Raw genomic sequence first — 21289 nt, forward strand, 5'->3', positions numbered from 1 at the left:
AAGAAGCTTTAAGGTTTTTAAGGCATAAGCACTTCAAAACGCAGTCCTGTTTTGGCATTGAGACTCGTTCCTTTTTTCCTATCAGCAGAACCAGTATTCTTGAGTTGGGAAAGAAATCTACTCGCTGTTGACTCGTTACAAAACACTCTATAAGCAATATGACAGGAAGAACCTCATTCCTCACGTAAAGCAACAATAACACTCTTTCTTTGCGGCATCAACTGCACTTCGTGGCACCATCCTGATACAATCAAGGAATGACTGCAAATCTTGCAGAGTGTGCTTATATAGCTGAAAGTGACAGCTGATGCAATATTATGTCATCACTTATGCGTGCCAATCTTATCTGATGCAATCTGTAAGAAATATTGCCATATACTTACGTTATTCGGATGACAATTACAATTTTAAGGGGTGATGTACTTTCGCTGAACACCAGTGTATATTGGTATTCAAAATTTTTAAGTTCCATGGCTGGTTGAAGATAGCTACAACACACCATGCAAACTTACATGAATTGGCTAACAACCACAGAATGGTCACATCACTCAACAAATTCACTTAACTTAAAAACAAAATGCCTGTGTATTTAAAGTAATCTTTTTTTTTAACAATAAACACAACTACAATATCCAATACAAAACAATAAATAATTAATAACAATGATGGGGGGGGCTAATCGTTAACAGTAGTTATTAAAAAACATGCATTGAAATTGAGATTTTAAAAGTTACATCTTTTTGAAAAACCAAATATGTAAACATACCTATCATAACTTATGATGTATGAAGTCCAGAAAACAATTTATGTTAACCTGGAGCTTAATGTGTGTGTGTGTGTGGGGCACCTCCATAGCCAGGTGGGCAGGAGCAGCAGTGCGTAGCACACGCTTCTTACTTAGACCAGGGTTCGAGCCCATGACCACCAAATACGGAGGATATAGACAGGTCAGGGAAGGACCGCCACATATCCCCGGAGCAATCTGGCCTTAGTTGCTAATGCTCCTAAAAACCAAATAACAACAACAACAACAGCTTAATATGTGGAGACTTTAAGACTGTGATTTTGCACTATTCTATTCATCCACACAGCTGAAACATCTAATACTTTTCAATAGAAGTGTTTTCTCTTTAATATCTCCATTGAAAATTCCATATCCAGAAATTTCTGTTAGTTATTGTACAAACAAGAAAAATGCACAATCAAGTTAAAATACCATATAAGTTTTTAACATTCACAGAGATAATGCAGTTTTATATTTGTATACAAAAATTTTTCAATCTAACCTCTTTTTCTTATATTTACATATACATGGTTCAGTCCATTGTTAACTCCCACATCCTATAAATTTGTAAATCAACAGGCAAATCTAATATAGAAAATTTATATCATCTGGGACCCTGGTATACATATTTTTAGACCTTATTCATATTAGGTCTTGCAGGGGACCTCTGGACTAAAACTAAAAGCATTGTTCCACGGTCTCCCAAAGGCTTTGAGACTCTAGAGTAACTGCACCTCTGTAAATCACCTTGTTGCTAGTGCATGGTGCAGAGGGTGTGGATTTTTTTTTTACATTCTATCCTCTTAGTGACACTAGTTGGTATCATATATATTAGGGATCACCAATTCAGTTTCTTTGTAGCAATGCCAAACCAAGGTATTCCCATGTAATAGGCAGAATGATTTTTCAGCACCCTTCACTGGAGATATATATATTTTTGCCTCATTGTTCTTCTGTTTCTGGTGCCCCTTAAAATATGATGCTCCAGGCGGAGCCCCACTAAACTATACCTTAATCTGGTACTGCATTGTAGTGTGTATTAAAAGACATCAACCTCATTATAGTCCATAATTAATAAAAAAATGCAGCTCTTTGCATACCCTTTTTTGGTATAAAATTAACACCAAGTAAATATTATGGTATTGCATTTTAATTTCCTTTTATAATAGAACACAAAGATAGGTGCATTCAATATAATGTGTGAAAGGTTTTTTAAATCACATGTCAAATTAAGGAAACTTACAAAAATGAAAGACTAAAAAATTTAAGTTTGTTCACTGGTGTTTGAATTTCAATAGGTCCTACTGCCGAAATATGTTGCTGTGATATCAAATGTGAAAAATTTAATGAACAATTTAAGAAATAAAAAAGTATGTTGTTGTTGTTTTGTTATTTGGTTTTTAGGAGCATTAGCAACTAAGGCCATATTGCTCCAGGATATGCGGTGGTCATTCTCTGACCTTTCCGCATCCTCCGTATTTGGTGGTGACGGGCTCAAACCCCGGTCTAATCAAGAAGCATGTGCTACGCACTGCTGCTCCTTCCCACCTGGCTGCGGAGACGCCTATAAAAAAGTATTCTTTTTTACGAAAGTATATAACTTTATTGTATTTAGTAATGACAAATTGATAGGATTACATTTTCATATATCAAAAAAAAAAATATGTAAATACTAATAAGTATTAATTAAAATTCTGAAACTTTCATTAATCAGACCTTCGTCTCTCTGTTTGAAAAGCATGTTTAATTATTTTTTCTTTTATGTACAGTGCCAGGTTTTTCTCTTTTTAAACACCAGCAGTAGTCAGCCATCATGCTTGTATTCCACCTTTTCTGCTCCATTTCCTTTATGTTTTGATGGAATCCCTCTCCTTGTTCTGTGCTCATCTGTGCAAGATTTTCAGGGGAAAAAATCAAGATGGGCATGCAAAAAGTGAATTTTGATGCTCATATTGAAACCTAAATTGCGAAGCTTTTCGAGCGTATATTGAACAATTTTCTCTTAATCCTGTGATTTATGATTTCCTAGAAAGTTTTTCATTACACTTTTAAAAGCAAAGGCTTGGCTTTCAATGTCAGTCATAGTAGTTTCAAACTGACCATCTAATACCAATTTTATAATTTGGGGACCAATGAAGATACACTCCTTAAGTTTTGCATCAGTTAACCCGAGAAATTTTCTGCAAAGCTTAAAGCAGTTGCAATCCTTATTAAATGCTTTAATAAATTGCTTCATTATGCCTAACTTGATATACAGTGGAGATAAAAGTATTTTATCTGGCTTCACCAAACTGTCATGTACAATATTTTTTGACCCTGGGGTAAGGTTGTGCCTCAGAGGCCACTGTTTCTTTGTCCGATGCATTAGCATTAGTAGAGGGATATGATGAAAGAAAGCAAGCTTATGCAGCATCAGCCCAAAAAAAAAAAAAAAACCCACTCTGATTTCACCTCTCCATTCGTTCGAAATACCTGTCCAACTGGGCCTTAAATTTATTTAAGCTATCAACTTCCACAACAAGGGATGGACGTCTGTTTCACCAACCAACTACCCGCTGGCTAAAGGCAAATTTCCGTACATCTATCCTACATCTCTTTCCTCAATTTGAATTTAGGCCTTCTCAGGTGATTATTCTGAGCAAGAGGAGGGATCCCATCGGCATTGAGCACGCTTTATACATCTCTACGTTCACCTTTATACACCTTTATACATTCAAGGCTTTATACATCTCTAACAGATCACCTCACTGGTGCCTAGTCTTCAGACACTGTAATTTGCAAAACTTAAGCCTTTCTTTGTAAGAGCAACCCTTTGTTTCATTCACTAATCTTATTGCCCTTCTCTGTACTCGTTCCAGCAGCTCTACAATAATCACCTCCTTATCCCTGCTAGAAAAATTCCTGTATATAATTGACAAGACACCATGAGCTATTATTGCAGCCCATCTGCACTGCTCAGAAAACTTCATATCTGCCTGCACAATTACCCCCCAGGTCCTTTTCATTCTCTACCACTGTCAGTGTAGTACCACAGAGTTGATACGTTGCTCTGGGGTTACTGTTTTCCATATGTAGTACTTTACATTTGCCAATGTTAAACTTCAGTTGCCACCTCTCAGCCCATCTGCTTAACTTTTCTAGATCCTGTTGCAGCAGCATATTCTCATTAGCGTCTTTCACAACCCTGCCAACCTTCGTAGCGTCTGCAAACTTGGACATTAAGCCTGATATACCATCATCAATATCATTTATAAATACAGAAAACAACAATGGACCCAACACTGAAACCTGAGGGACTCCATTAATAACATTAGTCCACAAAGAGCAGTGTCCACTGATTACCACTCTCTGTCTTCGCCCCCTCAACCATTCCTTTATCCATAGCAGCAATTTGCCTCCAATGCCACACTGCTCCAATTTGTGCAGCAGTCTTCCATGTGCAACAATATCAAAATCCTTTCTAAGATCGAAATATATAATATCAAAATTATCCCCTGCATCCAATTCTTTTGTGACTGCATCATAGTATCCAATGAAACTGGTCAGGCAAGACTTTCCCTTAACAAAACAATGCTGTGTCCAAGCTATAACTGAAGTCTTGTCTAAATGATCCAGCAGTGCTTCTTTAACCAGTGCCTCCATTAATTTTCCTGGAACAGAAGTTAAACTCACAGGTCTATAATTACTTGTATCAGCCTTTGATCCTCCTTTGTGAATTGGGGGTCACATTTGCACATCTCCAGTCTATGGGTACCTCCCCTGAGTCCAAAGAAGCTTTCATAATTATGGCTAAGGGTTTCCTTACTTCCTTTGCTGCCTCCTTTAATATAACTGGATAAATCCCATCTACTCCGGGTGCCTTTTTTATGTTTATCCTCAACAATTTCTCCTCCACTTTCCTCTTAGTTATTACAAAATCATCTAGCTCACTGCCAGAGTATACTTCACCTCTGGCATTCCCCTTCCTGAATAACTCCTCGTGTGTAAATGTAGATACAAAATACTCGTTCAGTTTATTAGTCACCCGAGCAGGATCATCAACTGATGATCCATCAATATTCAGTGGTCCAATCTGATTCATCCCTTTCCTTCTAGAGTTTACATTTACATTAAAGAACTATTTTCTGTTTTTCTTTGTATCCTTTGCTAATGATTTCTCATAATCTGCCTTCGCCTGCCTAATCTCCTTTGTGACTTGGTTACAGATCAGCTTATATCTATCATCCATTAATTTATATGTATCCCATGCATTTTTCATCTCTGCCATATATCTCGTTAGTTCATCTATCCATTTAGGTCTAAACCTTGAACAATATTTCTTAGTTGGTATGTAAAGCCTAGTAGCTTCCAAGATAAGTGCTTTGAATGCTTTCCATTTTGAATTTGCTGTTGGTAGCATCATCAGTTGGTCCCACTGTATAAATTTAAATACTGTCTCAGACCATCTTTACAAAAGCAAAAACCCTTCCCTTTACCCCTGATGGTAGTTACCTCTTTGAGTAAATCCCACTTCAGCACACTGTGATCACTGCCACCTAGTGGTTCCTTTATCTGCAGATTCTTAATGCATGAAGAAACACTACTGATAATCAGATCAAGAGTATTACTCCTCCTAGTTGCCTCCCAAACATGCTGATGTAGAAAATAATCATCCAATAAATCCACAAAAGCCTTGCAAGTGTGTGAGTGTCCAATCCAACAATTCCAGTCAATATCTGGGAAATTAAAATCCCCCATTATAAGACTCTCCGATTCACTGGCCCACTCTATTTCCCTGTACAGTTTCTTATTATACTTATCAGTCATTAGGCCTATAGCACACTCCTACTCTCAATTTTGATCTCCCAATGCTTATGTCACACCAAACTGACTCGACACTGCACTGTCCAGTGATGTCGACTGGCTTCACTTCCTTGGATTTTATGTTTTTCTTAACTAACAGCATGCAGCACTTTAGCTCTGCTATCCCATTCACAAATAAAGCATGGCATTTTAGTGTACTGTTGCCCCAACAACATACATAGCACCTTTAAGTCTCCACAGTTTCCATTCGTGACATTGATATTTAATTTTCTCCAGAAGCAACTTTAGATTGTCATAAGTTTCTTTTAAGTACACTGAATGAGCAACTGGCACAGATGTGTACTTATCTCCATTATACAAGAGAACACCTTTTAAACTAGTCTTAGAAAAGTCTCTAAATAGTCTCCATTCATTAGGAACATATGATGGAGCTCTAATGCACTTATTAAACCAGCAATATCACTGCAATATATGAGAGGACCTTCTTTTGAAAAATACTGTATAAACTCCCTTTCACAATTTCTGTACCACGAAAATGATGTACCTTGAACAAGTAAGTTCTTCGCTTGAAGTCTGCAACCCAGAATTTCAGCAGCATACTTTGGAAGACCTAAGTCCCTTACTAAATCGTTCAGTTTGACTTGCATGAATTGCTGTGGCGTTAAAATATTTTCTGGTTGATGACATTCCTCTTCAATAACCTCTTTAGCTTCTGCTTCGGTGAAAACTCCAAAGTTTCTGGTTGAGGTTTTACCGGCAGATCAGGTCCATGCGGAACCGGTCTTATGGCTGACGGTAGATCTGGATATTTGATGTCTTTTTTTTTTTTTAATTGTAACCTTTAATGTCACATACACAAAAGTAACATTCGGCATAGCTTACTGGCTCGCACCACACTATAGGAATAGCAAATGGCAAGCACACCTTTTTTCCATGACTCCATTTTCTAAGATGTTCAACACATGTATGGCATAATTTATGCGGTGCCCACGATTTATCCTGATCGCCTAGTTTTATGTCCAAGTATACATAATACGATTTTTTTACAAAATCAGTAATATTTTGCCTCTGCTTTACAGGAACAAAACAATAACATATCTAACAAAATATGTCGGGACTGTTTATACACTTTCTGATTGCCATACTAAAAGAAAACTAACACACAATGAGAGCTCACAATGGCTTTTACAGGAGTACTATGACTGATAAGGGATGTGCCAGTTATATTGGTTGTTTTTTTTTTTTTTTGGTAGTTGTTGGCGCATCGGCTTCTGTGGCCATAATGCACCTTCCAAGGTTTTTGCAGTACTTTGATCCCGAGGCGGGATTCGAACCCGCGACCTTCGGGTTGCCAGGCAGGCACTTTACCCACCTGGCTAGCCCGGTCGGCATTGGTTCTGTGGTTGAGTGGACTATACAAACAAGTGAGTGCATGCTCAGACAAGTTTAACCCATAACTACACACAGGAGTCTCCCAGACTCCACTCGAAAAATAGAATTCTGGGAATCACAGATGGGCCAGATGAGCGGGGCGGGGGCCATCTACCTTCCTGGGTCAAGGTCGGCTACCTTGCAGTGTGTATAATTACGGGTTAAAGATGCACAATCTGTTGTATTTGAGGCAAATGTTTGATACTGATTACGAATATAGGGGTATAAAACTTGTAAACTGTTGCAGAAACTATAGTTATGTACACATTTGCATATGATACTTAGGTAATATTTTGTTAATGAATTGTGAAAAATCTTTACGTGATAGAAACAAACGGACTTTGGTGTAGTAATCAGTAAACATGCATAAATAACTGCCACATATTTTTACTCAAACTCCAGATACACTGTAAACCAGAGTATCTGGGGTTTCTGAATATGAGCTAATAATTATTAGCTCATATTCAGAAACCATGTGGATTATGAAATATCATTAACAGTCTGGATGCAGACAGTCAATTATGAAACCTGATATATACAGTGTTGCATGTTGATGTATTGCCACCTCTGTAGATTTTCGTGTTTCTGATTAACATTTGTATTTTTCCTGGACACATTTTGAACTTGTTTTCATATGTGCTAATAATCTTTTGAAAATTTATTTGATTGGCATTTATTTTATCTTTTATTATGTCCTCTAAATGCACAATTGAATACTTAAAGTGAATGTGTGTTGTGTATGTCTGGCTACATCATCAGTCTTATCATTGTTAGTCTTGCCAAATGCAGTACTTATCAGCAACATATCCCCCCATGGTTGGCAAGCGTCAAAAGCGACCTCTGTAGCCAAGTGGTCAGGAGCGGGAGTGCAGTAGCACATGCTCTTTGAGTAGACCGGGGTTCAAGCCCCTGACTGCTGAATACGGTTGATCTGCCAATCCACACTGGACCAGCGTGGCAGATTATGGCCCATTTCCCTCAGCATGAATTGTTGAGGAGGCTTCCATCCTGCAGTGGGTTGATAATGGCTGCACTTTACCTTTACCGATGTGTATAAAAAATAGATTTTTCACGGTTGTGATCCCAACAGGCTGAAAATAAATTAAACAATTTTGAATTATTTTTTGCCAACTTCTAAAGTTATAAAAGGGCTAAAAGCATTCCAGAGTAAAGGCCTCAAGCTATGTGGGAGTTTACTAACATACTGATTAGTGCAATTGCATCATTTTTATATGTAGCAAACTACTCAAAGTATGTAAATCATTTGAATTATCTCTCATATTATGAATATGCCATGATACTGCACTACTGCACTACTTCATTCATTAGCATTAGCATTAGTAGAGGCATATGATGCAAGAAAGCAAGCTTATTCAGCATCAGCCAAAAAAAAAAAAAGAAAAACACCACTCCCATTTCACCCCTCCGTTCGTTCGAAATACCTGTCCAGTTGAGCCTTAAATTTGTTTAGGCTATCAACTTCAACAACAAGTGATGGAAGTCAGTTCCACCAACCAACTACCCGCTGGCTAAAGGCAAATTTCCGCACATCTATCCGATATCTGTCTTTCCTCAATTTGAATTTATGCCCTCTGAGGTGATTATTCTTAGCAAGAGGAAGAATCCCATCGGCATTGAGCATGCTCAAACCATTCAAAGCCTTATACACCTCTATCAGATCACCTCGCAGGTGCCTAGTCTCCAGACTCTGTAATTTGCAAAACTTAAGCCTTTCTTCGTAAGAGCAACCCTTTGTTCCATTCATTAATCTTGTTGCCCTTCTCTGTACTCGTTCCAGCAGCTCTACATACTTCTTGAAATGAGGCCTCCAGACCTGTATACAGTACTCAAGGTGTGGCCTGACCATTGCCTTATACAAGGGAATAATCACCTCCTTATCACTGCTAGAAAAATTCCTGTATATCATTGAAAAGACACCATGAGCTACTTTTGCAGCTCGTCTGCACTGCTCAGAGAACTTCATATCTGCCTGCACAATTACCCCCCAGGTCCTTTTCATTCTCCACCACTGTCAGTGTAGTACCGCAGAGTTGGTACATTGATCTCAGGTTACTGTTTCCCATATGCTTTACATTTGTCAATGTTAAACTTCATTTGCCACCTCTCAGCCCATCTGCTCAACCTTTCCAGATCCTGTTGCAGCAGCATAGCATCAGTAGTGTCCTTTACAAACCTGCCGACCTTTCTATCATCTGCAAACTTGGACATTAGCTTGATATACCATCATCAATATCATTTATAAATACAGAAAACAACAACGGACCCAACACTGAACCCTAAGGAACTCCACAAATAACATTAGTCTGTGTTGAGCAGTGTCCATTGATTACCACTCTCTGTCTTCTGCCACTCAACCATCCCTTTATCCATAGCAGCAATTTGCCTCCAATGCCACAATACTCCAATTTGTGCAGCAGTCTTCATTTTGTGCAACAGTATCAAAAGCCTTTCTAAGATGCAAATATATAATATCAAAGTTATTCCCTGCATCCAGTTCTTTTGTGACTACATCATAGTATCCAATCAAATTGGTCAGGCAAGACCTTCCCTTAACAAAACCATGCTGTGTCTAAGCTATAACTGAATTCTTGTCTAGATGATCCTGCAGTGCTTCTTTAACCAGTGCCTCCATTAATTTTCCTGGAACAGAAGTTAAACTAACATGTCTATAATTGCTTGTGTCAGCCTTTGATCCTCCTTTGTGAATTGGGGTTACATTTGCACATCTCCAAAGAAGCTCTCATAATTATGGCTAGGGGTTTGCTTACTTCCTTTACTGCCTCCTTTAATATAACTGGATAGATTCCATCTACCCCAGGTGCCTTTTTTATGTTTATTCTCAACAGTCTCTCCTCCAATTTCCTCTCAGTTATTACAAAATCATCTAGCTCACTGCCAATGTTTACTTTACCTACATCATTCTCCTTCCTCAATAACTCATCATGTTTGAATGTAGATGCAAAATACTCGTTTAGATTGTTAGCCACCTGAGCAGGATCCTCAACTGTTCAACCATCAATATCCAGTGGACCAATCTGATTCATCCCTTTCCTTCTTGAGTTTAAATAGGTAAAGAACTCTTTTCTGTTTTTCTTTGCATCCTTTGCCAAGGATTTCTCGTAGTCTGCCTTTGCCTGCCTAATCTCCTTTGTGACTTGGTTACAGACCAACTCATATCTATCATAGGTTTCCATGTCACCAGTTAATTTGTACGTAGCCCATGCATTTTTCTTCTCTGCCATATGTCTCAATAGTTCATCTGACAACCATTTAGGCCTGAACCTTGAACAATATTTCTTAGTTGGTATGTAAAGCCTGGTAGCTTCCAAGATTAGTTCCTTGAATGCTTCCCATTTTGAGTTTGCTGTTGGTAACATCATCAGTTGGTCCCACTGTATAGAATTTAAATACTGTCTCAGACCATCATAGTTGCCTTTACGAAAGCAAAAACCCTTCCCTTTACCTTTATTATATCTTCACTATATTATATTATATCTTCACCAATGGAGAAGCCTATTGTTACTTATTCTTGGTGTATACCACCAGCACCACCCAGACGGCACCATTTCAAGGCTTTTTGGCTTTTTTTTGGGCAGGTACTCTGGTGTTGCAATCGTGATGACTCAGTTATGAAGTATAACTCCACAATATGAGAGATGCCTGATGGTGTGCAGTAATTTAGACTATAAGCATTCTAGGACAAAGGCCTCAAGCTACATGGGAGTTACTGACATAAGGGTTACTGCAATTGCATCATTTTCATATTAGCAAACTACCCAAGTAGGTAAATGACATTGTTTTAATTATTATTATTAGCCATATGGTGCAAGGAAGCCTGAGGTTATGCTGCACCAGCCAAAAAAAAATTTCTGAGTTACACCCTGAGAGAGAGAGAGAGAGAGAGAGAAAGAGAGAGAGAGAGAGAGAGTCAAAAGTAGAAGGGAACCCTGGGCGTGCCAAGCCCATACTCACCAGATGTGAGCCCCTGGGGTTAATATCTCATATTGTGCATGAATACCTTCACAATGAGTTGCCATCGTATTGCACTACCTCGAATAAGTAATGCTTCACCAATGGAGAAGACTATTGTTGGAGAAGACCAGTGGACTGTTGTAGATATTGAATAGTGATGACTCAGTTATGAAGTATAACTCCACAATATGAGAGATGCCTGATGGTGTGCAGTAATTTAGACTAAAAGCATTCTAGGGCAAAGGCCTCAAGCTACATGGAAGTTGAGTGACATAAGGGTTAGTGCAATCGCATCATTTTTATATTTAGCAAACTACCCAAGTAGGTAAATGGCATTGTTTTAATTATATCTCATATTGTGTGTGTGTGTGTGTTATGGGGGTTTAATGGCGCATAAGCTGCTGTGGCTATAATGCGCCTATTCACATGAAAATGCTAAACACAAAATTTAAGCATAGCTAAAAACATAATTTAGGCATAACAGCTTGGTTGCGTTTACAGAGATACTTTAGAATTTATCATAAAGTCCAATTATTTTCAGATAAGAGAAAAACTCGTTGATGTTTGCATCATCTCCAATAATATGTTGCAATGTCATTGGTTCTCGTAGATTTCTCAGGGAACAGAGGACGGATGTTCTGTCCTGTTGATATTGAGGGCAGTCTATCAGAATATGTTTTACTGTTAAATTTTCTGAACAGTATGGACATTGAGGAGGATCTTCGCCTCTGAGCAGATGGAGGTGGGTCAGATATGTGTGTCCAATACGTGCCCGTGCAAGAACCACTTCTTCTCTTCGCACTGTTTTGGTGCTAGAGCGCCAATGCTTTGGATCCTGTTTCAACTGATAGAGTTTATTATTCTTTTGTGTGTGCCATAGCTCTTTCCACTTCGCGAAACCTGCTGTTCGTATGATGTGACAGTAGTCAGAGGCTGGAACCGGACTGGAGGTTAAATCAAAGGTTGACGGATTTTTAGCATTTTCATCAGCAAGTTCGTTACCCTTTATCCCCGAATGTGCTGGGATCCAGCAAAAGGTCACTGATTGATGACGTTCTTCAATTTGTAATAGGAGTCTTCCGATTTGATTTAACACAGGATGAGCCTTGTAGGAGGAGTTTTGCATTGCAGTTATTGAGCTGAGAGAGTCTGTGTATACAACATATTTTACAGATGGGTTGAGATTCAGGTTTTCTAAAGCTAATTTTATTGCATGAAGTTCTGCGGAGAAGCTGCTGTACTCAGGTGGAAGGGCAGCTGAGATGATAGTAGAGGGAAATACTGCCGCTGCTCCAACGGCTGAATGTGATTTGGAGCCATCAGTATATATGGGCAAAAAATCAACGTATTTCTGAATATGACTTGCATGGAGTTGCTTCATATTGAGTGTTGGTAGACGATTCTTTCCCCATTTGTCAAGATAAGTATCGAAATATAACTGAGGAGGCGGAATCCATGGCGGTTGGGAGTAATTCATTAAATGTTGCCTGTTGAAAATCTGAACATTCCAACTCTGCATTAACTCAATGAGGCGTAAGCCTGCTGGTCTTATTTTACTGGGTTTATTTCTATAGAGGTTTTGAAGTGGTGGATTAAAGAGGTATGGCTGAACAGGATGATGACCACAATTTTGTATTCGGGCTGCATACTTTAGAAGCAGCGTTTTTCTGCGGAGGTGAAGGGGGGGCTCATCAGCTTCAATGTACAAGCTATGAGTAGGAGATGTCCTGAAAGCACCAAGTGCAATCCGCAATGCGCTATGCTGTATAGGATCCAGCCATTTCAATGTACTCTTACGGGCGGAATCATAAAGAGGAGCACCATAATCCAATCGGGATCTGATCAATGCTCTATATAAGAGCAACAAAGATGTACGATCTGCTCCCCAAGACAAGGCAGATAAAGCTCTTAGTATGTTCAGCTTTTTGAGGCAGGATATACGCACAGATTTAATGTGCTCAAGGAAATTCAGTTTCCTGTCAAGGATTAAGCCCAAGAATTTGATGCTGTTAGTCACTGGAACAGTAAAGTTTTGCATCTGAAGTTCGGGATCTGTATGCATTTTCCGTTGATTACAAAAGTGGATTGCAACAGTTTTCTGCTGTGATAGATGATAGCCATTTAACTCTGCCCACCTTTGGACTTTATTTAAACATATCTGCAGCTGCCGTTCAATGGATCTCATATTCAGAGAATGGCAAGAAATAGAGAGATCATCGGCATAAAGGTAGGTCTCAACAGTATTTGGAAGATCTTTTGTGATGGAATCGATTCTTAGGGCAAACAGGGTTGCACTAAGTATGGACCCTTGTGGCACTCCTTCTTCCTGTAAAAATGTCATAGAAAGCGAGTTGCGGTATTGAACTTGGAACGAACGAGTCCTGAGAAAGTTCCTGATGAATATAGGAAGGTTGCCTCGTAGACCTAGAGCATGGAGGTCACTGAGAATGCCACGACGCCAGGTAGTATCAAATGCCTTTTCTATGTCTATGGAAACCATAACAAGATGTTCGTTTTTCACAAAGGCATTACGAATTGCAAACTCAGCTTTGATCATGAGATCTAAGGAGGACCTGTTCTTTCGAAAGCCATGCTGATTATTGCTAATTAGTTGTTGCGTTTCGATGATCCAAACAAGGCGATTATGGATCATTTTTTCAAGTAATTTACCGAGGCAACTGGATAGAGAAATAGGTCTATAACTGTTAGGACTGGTAGGATCTTTACCGGGTTTCAAAAAGGCAAGAACTGTGGCATGATGCCAAGAGCTGGGATAAATGTTTTCCATAAATATCCGGTTATAATAGACCAGCAGTATTTGTAAATTTCTCTCACCAAGGTGTTGTAACATAATGTAAGAGATTCCATCTGGTCCAGCGGCACTGTTGCGTGTTGTTTTAATGACATGTATAAGTTCATGATATTGCAGAGGCTGATTATATGGAAAGAAAACTGAAGTTCGAAAGTTGATGGCTCGTTGTTCAGTCTGGGTCTTTATTTTCTGGAAATCCGGAGAATAATTTGATGCCGCAGAAACTTCGGCAAAAGTTTTAGCCAAGGCATTTGCAATGTCTTGAGGAGCAGATAGTTCTTGCCCATTCCATGAAAGAATTGGTGAAGGGGTGGTTGGAAATTTTCCAGAAATCTGCCTGATTTTCTTCCATATTATCCTGGAGTTAGTGTTTCTGTTTATGGTGGATGCAAACCGAATCCAAGAATTCTTCTTTGCTTCTCTTTGAGTGCGACGTGCTTTTGCTCTTAGTTTCTTGTAATTGATAAGATTAGCTGTGGTTGGGGATCTACGAAATAAATTCCACGCTTTATTTTTTAACTTCTTAGCTATTGTGCATTCTTGATTACACCAATAGTTAAGGTGCCGTCGGGACTGGGGATTCGACAATGGAATCGAACATTTAGCTGCAGATATTATATGTGAAGTGATATACTCTGTGGCTTCATCTATCGACTGTGTTTGTATATATTGTTCATCCAGGGTGACAACTGATTGAAATTTGACCCAGTTGGCTTGAGAGAACTTCCATTTCCTGCAGGGTATGATTAATGGTGGTTGTGCAGTGAGCAGGTCGCAAATAATCGGAAAATGGTCGCTGCCCATGGGATCGTCTATAACAGACCATTCTATAATTGGATACAGAATCGGGGAACATATTGATAGATCGATTGCAGAGGTTTGTCCAGTTGGTAGTTGTATGTGAGTAGGTGCACCAGTATTAAGAACAGTAAGGTTTTCCTTATCCAGAAAGGTTTCAATTAAGCGGCCATGGATATCTAATTTTGTCGATCCCCATAAGGGGTTGTGGCCATTGAAATCACCCAAGAGACAGACAGGGGGTTCTAGTTGCATTAGCAGGTTTTCAAGGTCTTGGTAAGAGAAGGTATGACTTGGTGGGAGATAGACTGATACCAGTGTTAAAGCAATCTGGGTTATCAAACGTACGGCGACAACTTCAATTGTAGTTTGCAAAAAAATTTGCTTGGTCGGGATATTTGAGCTGACTAAGATGGCCACACCCCCACGGGCAGTATTTGAATTATTACGATCGTGCCGATAGATTACATAGTTCTTTATGTTGGTGGAAATTTGCGGAGTTAGATAGGTTTCCTGTAGACAGAAACCAACTGGAGAGTAGCGGTTAATTAAGACTTGAATATCGTTAAGGTTGCTACGAAATCCTCTACAATTCCATTGTAGAATGTAAGGCATTACTGATGTTTAGTAGAAGAAGCTGCTTCTGACTGTTTTTTTAATGTGACTGTCTTGTGACGTTCAGGCCTTGGTTTATCTTTTTTTGGGAATAATGGTCGACCGGTGTCCATTTCTTCTTCCGCATATATTTCTAAGATCGGTTCTTCCTGTCTGGATGAGTCAATAGTATCCATAGACGTTTCTTGGATATTCTTTTTTAAATTTGAGTTGCGATTATTCGGTATAGAAGAAATCACTGGGGAAGGAGAAGAAGTTGTAGCTGGTACTGTAAGTGCAGTATTACTTGCCTGGTTCAACTGTTTCGGGACATTGGACTGTTGCTGAGAGAGAACAGTCCGAGCCCAGTCAGAGATTGAGGTGGTAGAAGGGACTGTAACATCAGTTTGAGTGGCTACTGATTGATATTTTTGCGTAATATTGGCGTACGTACGTTTATTCATACTGGGAGCAATTAATTTCCGTGCTTCCTGAAAGCTCACTTTATTTTCAATCTTATATTTAACGATTTGCTTTTCAGTTTTCCATCTATCGCACGTCCTTGAGTAGGCAGGATGGTTTCCCTTACAGTTGGGACAAGTCATTTCTTTTGCCAAGCAGTCAGTTTGGGTGTGGTCAGCGGACCCACAATTAGGACAAACCTGGTTTCCTCTGCATGCCGTTTGAGAGTGGCCATACTTCTGGCACTTAAAACATCTCAATGGGTTAGGAATATATGGTCTAATGCGGCAGAGTAGGTAGCCTGCTTTTATCGATGGTGGTAGATTTGGCGTGTTAAAAGTTAGAATAATATTCCTTGTAGGTGTGAGTATATTTTCTCTTTTCACCATAATTCTTTTCACAGCAGTGACATTTTGATCTTGAAGCTCTTGTGTTAACTCCTCCTCCGTGACATTCAATAGATCCCAGCTGGATATAACACCCTTAGATGTATTTAGGGTGGCATGGGGAGAAACCTTTACTGGAATTCCAGCAAAACTTGTAAGTTTTAGCAGTTTCTCTGAATGTCTACTGTTCGCTGTTTCCAATAGCAGGTCGCCTGATTGTAATCTCCTGACTGTCTTAGGAGATCCTGCCAAACTTTCCAGTTGTTTCTGGATAAGGAACGGAGAGAGCTTACTGAGAGGCTGATCTGCAAGAGAGTGCATTATAAGAAATGCAGGACAATTTGTCGCTGAGGAAGTGGTTTTCAACCTCTTGGGTTGCGACGTATTATGGTCAGGGTCTAACTCTGGCCGAGAGCTTGTCGGCTCGAGAGGCGGAAAGGCATGTTGATCCATGTTTGCTCCTTTTAGTCCTTGGCAGATGAGCTTTTCTGCCAAGACTTCCGGCCCCGCCACGAGGAGGCAGGAGCAGTGCCCGGTGTGACCAAGCGTAGAGTATTAAGTGTTAGTAAAAGAAGTATGAAAAATAAAGAAAGGTAGCTTTTCTTTCTTGCTCTGTACAAGTACTTTTTGTGACAGTAGCTGATATAAAAAATAAATTTCTTAAGGGCAGTAACTTAATATAACTTTAAATCGCTTTTATATAATCACTTTTTAAGCACAGAGAAAACGCTCGATCACATTCGCTTGGCACCCGGGGCCATATCTCATATTGTGAATACCTTCACAACAAGTTGCCATGATATTGCACTACCTCGAATAAGTAATGCTTCACCAGTCGGAAGATTATTGCTACTTATTCTCAGTGGATACTAGCGGTTACTTATTCAAGGTAGTGTAATATCATGGAAACCTCTTGTGAAGGTATTCACAATACAAGATATAATTAAAATGATGCCATTTACCTACTTTGAGTACTTTGCTACATATAAAAATTATTCAATTGCACTAACCCATATGTCAGTTTATAAAAGGGATTATTTTTTCTAAGTACACATGTGATTATATATTTTAATATTACTTATTACATCGCATTTTAGGGGAAAAGCCTCAAGTTGCGTATATATAATATCAAGTATATAATATAATATAATATATAATACAATATATATAATATCAAGTTGCATATATTAAGTAATAAGTAATAATTACTTATTACTTAATAATTATTAAACTTATAATTATACTAAGCATTTTTAATTCAGAAGTGTAGAAGTATGAACTTATTACTGTAAACAATTTTTAAAAATGTATTAGTATAATTAGCAATGTCAAATATTCCTTCATCACAACAAAGCTAGAGGTATATTACAAAGAATGATATCGATGGGTCAACTGTTGATGATCCTGCTCAGGTAGCTAACAAACTAAATGGCATCGACATTCACACATGAGGAATTATTCATCGAGGGGAATGCAAGAGGTGTATTCAACTCTAGCAGTAAGCTAGAGAATCTTGTAATAACTGAGAGTAAAGTGGAGGAGAAATTGTTGAAGATAAACACAAGAAAGGCACCCAAGGTGGGTGGGATCTATCCAGTTATATTAAAGGAGGCAACAGAGGAAGTAAGCAAACCCTTAGCATTAATTATGAGAGCTTCCTTGGACTCAGGGGAGGTACCCACAGACTGGAGATGTGCAAATGTGACCCCAATTCACAAAGGAGGATCAAAGGCTGACACAAGTAATTATAGACCTGTGAGTTTAACTTCTGTTCCAGGAAAATTAATGGAGACACTGGTTAAAGAAGCACTGCAGGATTATTTAGACAAGACTTCAGTTATAGCTCAGACACAGCATGGTTTTGTTAAGGGGAAGTCTTGCCTGACCAATTTGATTAGATACTATGATGCAGTCACAAAAGAATTGGATGCAGGGAATAACTTTGATATTATAAACTTGGATCTTAGAAAGGCTTTTGATACTGTTGCACATGGAAGACTGCTGCACAAATTGGAGCAGTGTGACATTGGAGGCAAATTGGTGCTGTGGATAAAGGGGTGGTTGAGGGGGAGAAGACAGAGAGTGGTAATCAATGGACACTGCTCGTCATGGACTAATGTTATTAGTGGAGTCCCTCAGGGCTCAGTGTTGGGTCCATTATTGTTTTCTGTATTTATAAATGATATTGATGATGGTATATCAAGCTTAATGTCCAAGTTTGCAGATGATACAAAGGTAGGCAGGGTTGTCAAGGACACTACTGACACTATGCTGCTGTAACAGGATCTGGAAAGGTTGAGCAGGTAGGCTGAGAGGTGGCAAATGAAGTTTAACATTGATAAATGTAAAGTACTACACATGGGAAACAGCAACCCCAGAGCAACGTATCAACTCTGTGGTACTACACTGACAGTGGTAGAGAATGAAAGGGGCCTGGGGGTGGTTGTGCAGGCAGATATGAAGTTCTCTGAGCAGTGCAGACGGGCTGAAAGAGTAGCTCACGGTGTATTGTCAATGATATATAGGAATTTTTCTAGCAGGGATAAGGAGGTGATTATTCCCTTATATAAGGCAATGGTCAGGCCACACCTAGAGTACTGTATACAGGTCTGGAGGCCTCATTTCAAGAAGGATGTAGAGCTGCTGGAATGAGTACAGAGAAGGGCAACAAGATTAGTGAATGGAACAAAGGGGTGCTCTTACGAAGAAAGGCTTAAGTTTTGTAAATTACAGTGTCTGGAGACTAGGCACCAGCGAGGTGATCTGATAGAGGTGTATAAAGCCTTGAATGGTTTGAGCATGCTCAATGCTGATGGGATTCTTCCTCTCGCTCAGAATAATCACCTGAGAGGGCATAAATTCAAATTGAGGAAGGACGGATGTAGGATAGATGTGCGGAAATTTGCCTTTAGCCAGCGGGTGGTTGGTTGGTGGAACAGACTTCCATCCCTTGTCGTGGAAGTTGATAGCCTAAATAAGTTTAAGGCTCAGCTGGACAGGTATTTCGAATGAACAGAGGGGTGAAGGGGAAGTGTTTTTTTTTTTTTTTTTTTGGCTGATGCTGCATAAGCTTGCTTTCTTGCATCAAATGCCTTTACTAATGCTAATGCTAATGATAACTGGCCCTAACTTTAAACTTTATACTTATGATGAATGTGATCTATATAATGCAACATTTAGTGATGAAAATGAATTTTACCTGAGTTTGGCTCCATCACTGAACAGTCATATATGAAAGTGAGAGATCAGATACTGAAATACAAATATAATATTACTTATGGTTAATGTAAAACTTAATATTATTTATATAAAAAACAGCCATTCAGACTATATATATATATATGTTTTAATGAGAAATTAGTTGAGTTTATGTATAAAATTTCCTTAACCATTTTTCTTTCTTATTTTAAAAATAAGAAAAAAATTTTTGTGTTAAATTTAGGATGTAGAAATACAAATATTCAGTTTTAATTAAAAATGATATTGTACTGTGCTAAGCAATGCTATCCAAACTTTTTTAAATCTGACGCATTGCATACATGACAAAAATAATTCCATATTTTGTAATTATTCAACATCCACACTCCTTTTGTTCCTTATCTTTAAGATTATATTAAATGCAAAAGGTGCACAACTTCTTTTTTCTTTTTTTAGTCAAAAACATGTATCAAAAGTAAAAGAGAAGGAAGACATGCAGCTGATCACAAGCTTAATCATGGCCATCTGAAATTGCCTATATCAGTTTTCAGCTTTCAGAAAGATAGAACACATCTGGGGCTTGCCACGTGTTAAGCAAGTGAAAAAATAAATGTAGTAAAATTTTAATTCATTACCCAATGATTATATTTTAATCAATCAATCATCTCATTATATGCACTGAAAGAAACTTAGAGTGAAAACAATATGATACGATGCTAATTTGGCAACACCCTTTTGGACATGACACAACACTCACTGTGGAAAGCACTAGTGTAAAATATTCAAGTATTCATATGAAGAATTCAAGATTAATGAACAATGATGGCCACCCTTGGTGTCAACTTCAGAGCATGTGCCTTAAAAAAAAAAAGTAAATAAACCAATTAATACTCGATTGGGCTTTGTTTTCAGATACTCTAGATATCCTTGGGGGTTGACTCAAGCCCCAAGGATATCTAGAGTATCTGAAAACAAAGATAGAATAGTCCTAACTTGCCAAGAAACTCATTATTCAAATAAAAGTATAACAAATTTTTTGTTAATAATACCACCTCTATCTGCTGTCACTGTACAACAAAATACAATCTAAAACTGTGTTGGTTAATCCCAATAGGTTTGAAAGAAGAGCCATTATTTTGTAACTCAGACAAATTTTTGTGACAAGTCATGTATGTAAAGCAGTGTAGCTATTTGACCAGCATCTGTTCACGGGAGGCGGCAGTCTATATCTTTAAACTTTTCACATGACGATATCTGACCATTGTATATTTTGCTTGAAACTTCTCATTTCATGCTCCCATGGAAAGCAAGGAAACATGTAAACAATTTAGAATAGCTGTTTTTATTCATTTGTTTATGTAACACGTCATCCTTCATAAGGCATTTAATTCCATTGAAAGGGTGCCAGAATAATGAATCTTCATATGCCACTGTGTTATCGTTTTGAGAGTTGTTTATTTAAAAATTTTCAAAATTCATTAAAAATAACTATTTTAGATATGAATTTAATATTAAACATTCTCAAAGATTATACTATTCTCTACTAACAGAAAAACATTCAATGGGAAATATTTGTTTATTTCAGTATTGGTTTATTTCAGAATTGGAAATTGGTGAAATAATGAGCAATTAAACCAGCATGGGGCATGTAATCTGCATTTACTTCCTTAAGGAATTACAGATTATTTTTAAATTATAATGACTTTATTTACATAAAGTTGTTAATTTGATTACACATTTATTATTTGTTAGGATTCGATCTTGAGTGAGCTATAAGCAAATGTCAGGTAAAGATTAAATTTTAACAGTTTTAAATAATTTTACATTTGTTATTAATTTAGTTAATAAGATTAATAATTAAAATTAAATAAATTAATATTAAGTAAATAGATAATCACAAATACTTATACCCTTATAATGCTACCCTTAAGACACCATCAGTCTCACATACCAAGATAGCAGTTTACAATTCATTATATTTATATGTACAAAGAAATAGAGTGGGCCAGTAAATCAGATTGTCTTATA

At 38.1% G+C, this 21289-nt stretch overlaps 1 long non-coding RNA gene across 1 annotated transcript in view; it reads right to left on the reverse strand.

Annotated features, from left to right (window-relative positions):
* Positions 1 to 21289, reverse strand: part of LOC150077539 (uncharacterized) — a 60535-nt gene that overhangs the window by 15032 nt on the left and 24214 nt on the right. The window contains exon 2 of the long non-coding RNA XR_016547730.1: positions 19263 to 19315. This is a non-coding gene — a long non-coding RNA (uncharacterized LOC150077539). The remainder of the gene's footprint in view (positions 1 to 19262; positions 19316 to 21289) is intronic.

Source organism: Mastigoproctus giganteus, chromosome 12, assembly GCF_048544385.1.
Source record: "Mastigoproctus giganteus isolate SK-2022 chromosome 12, ASM4854438v1, whole genome shotgun sequence".
NCBI lineage: Eukaryota > Metazoa > Arthropoda > Arachnida > Uropygi > Thelyphonidae > Mastigoproctus > Mastigoproctus giganteus.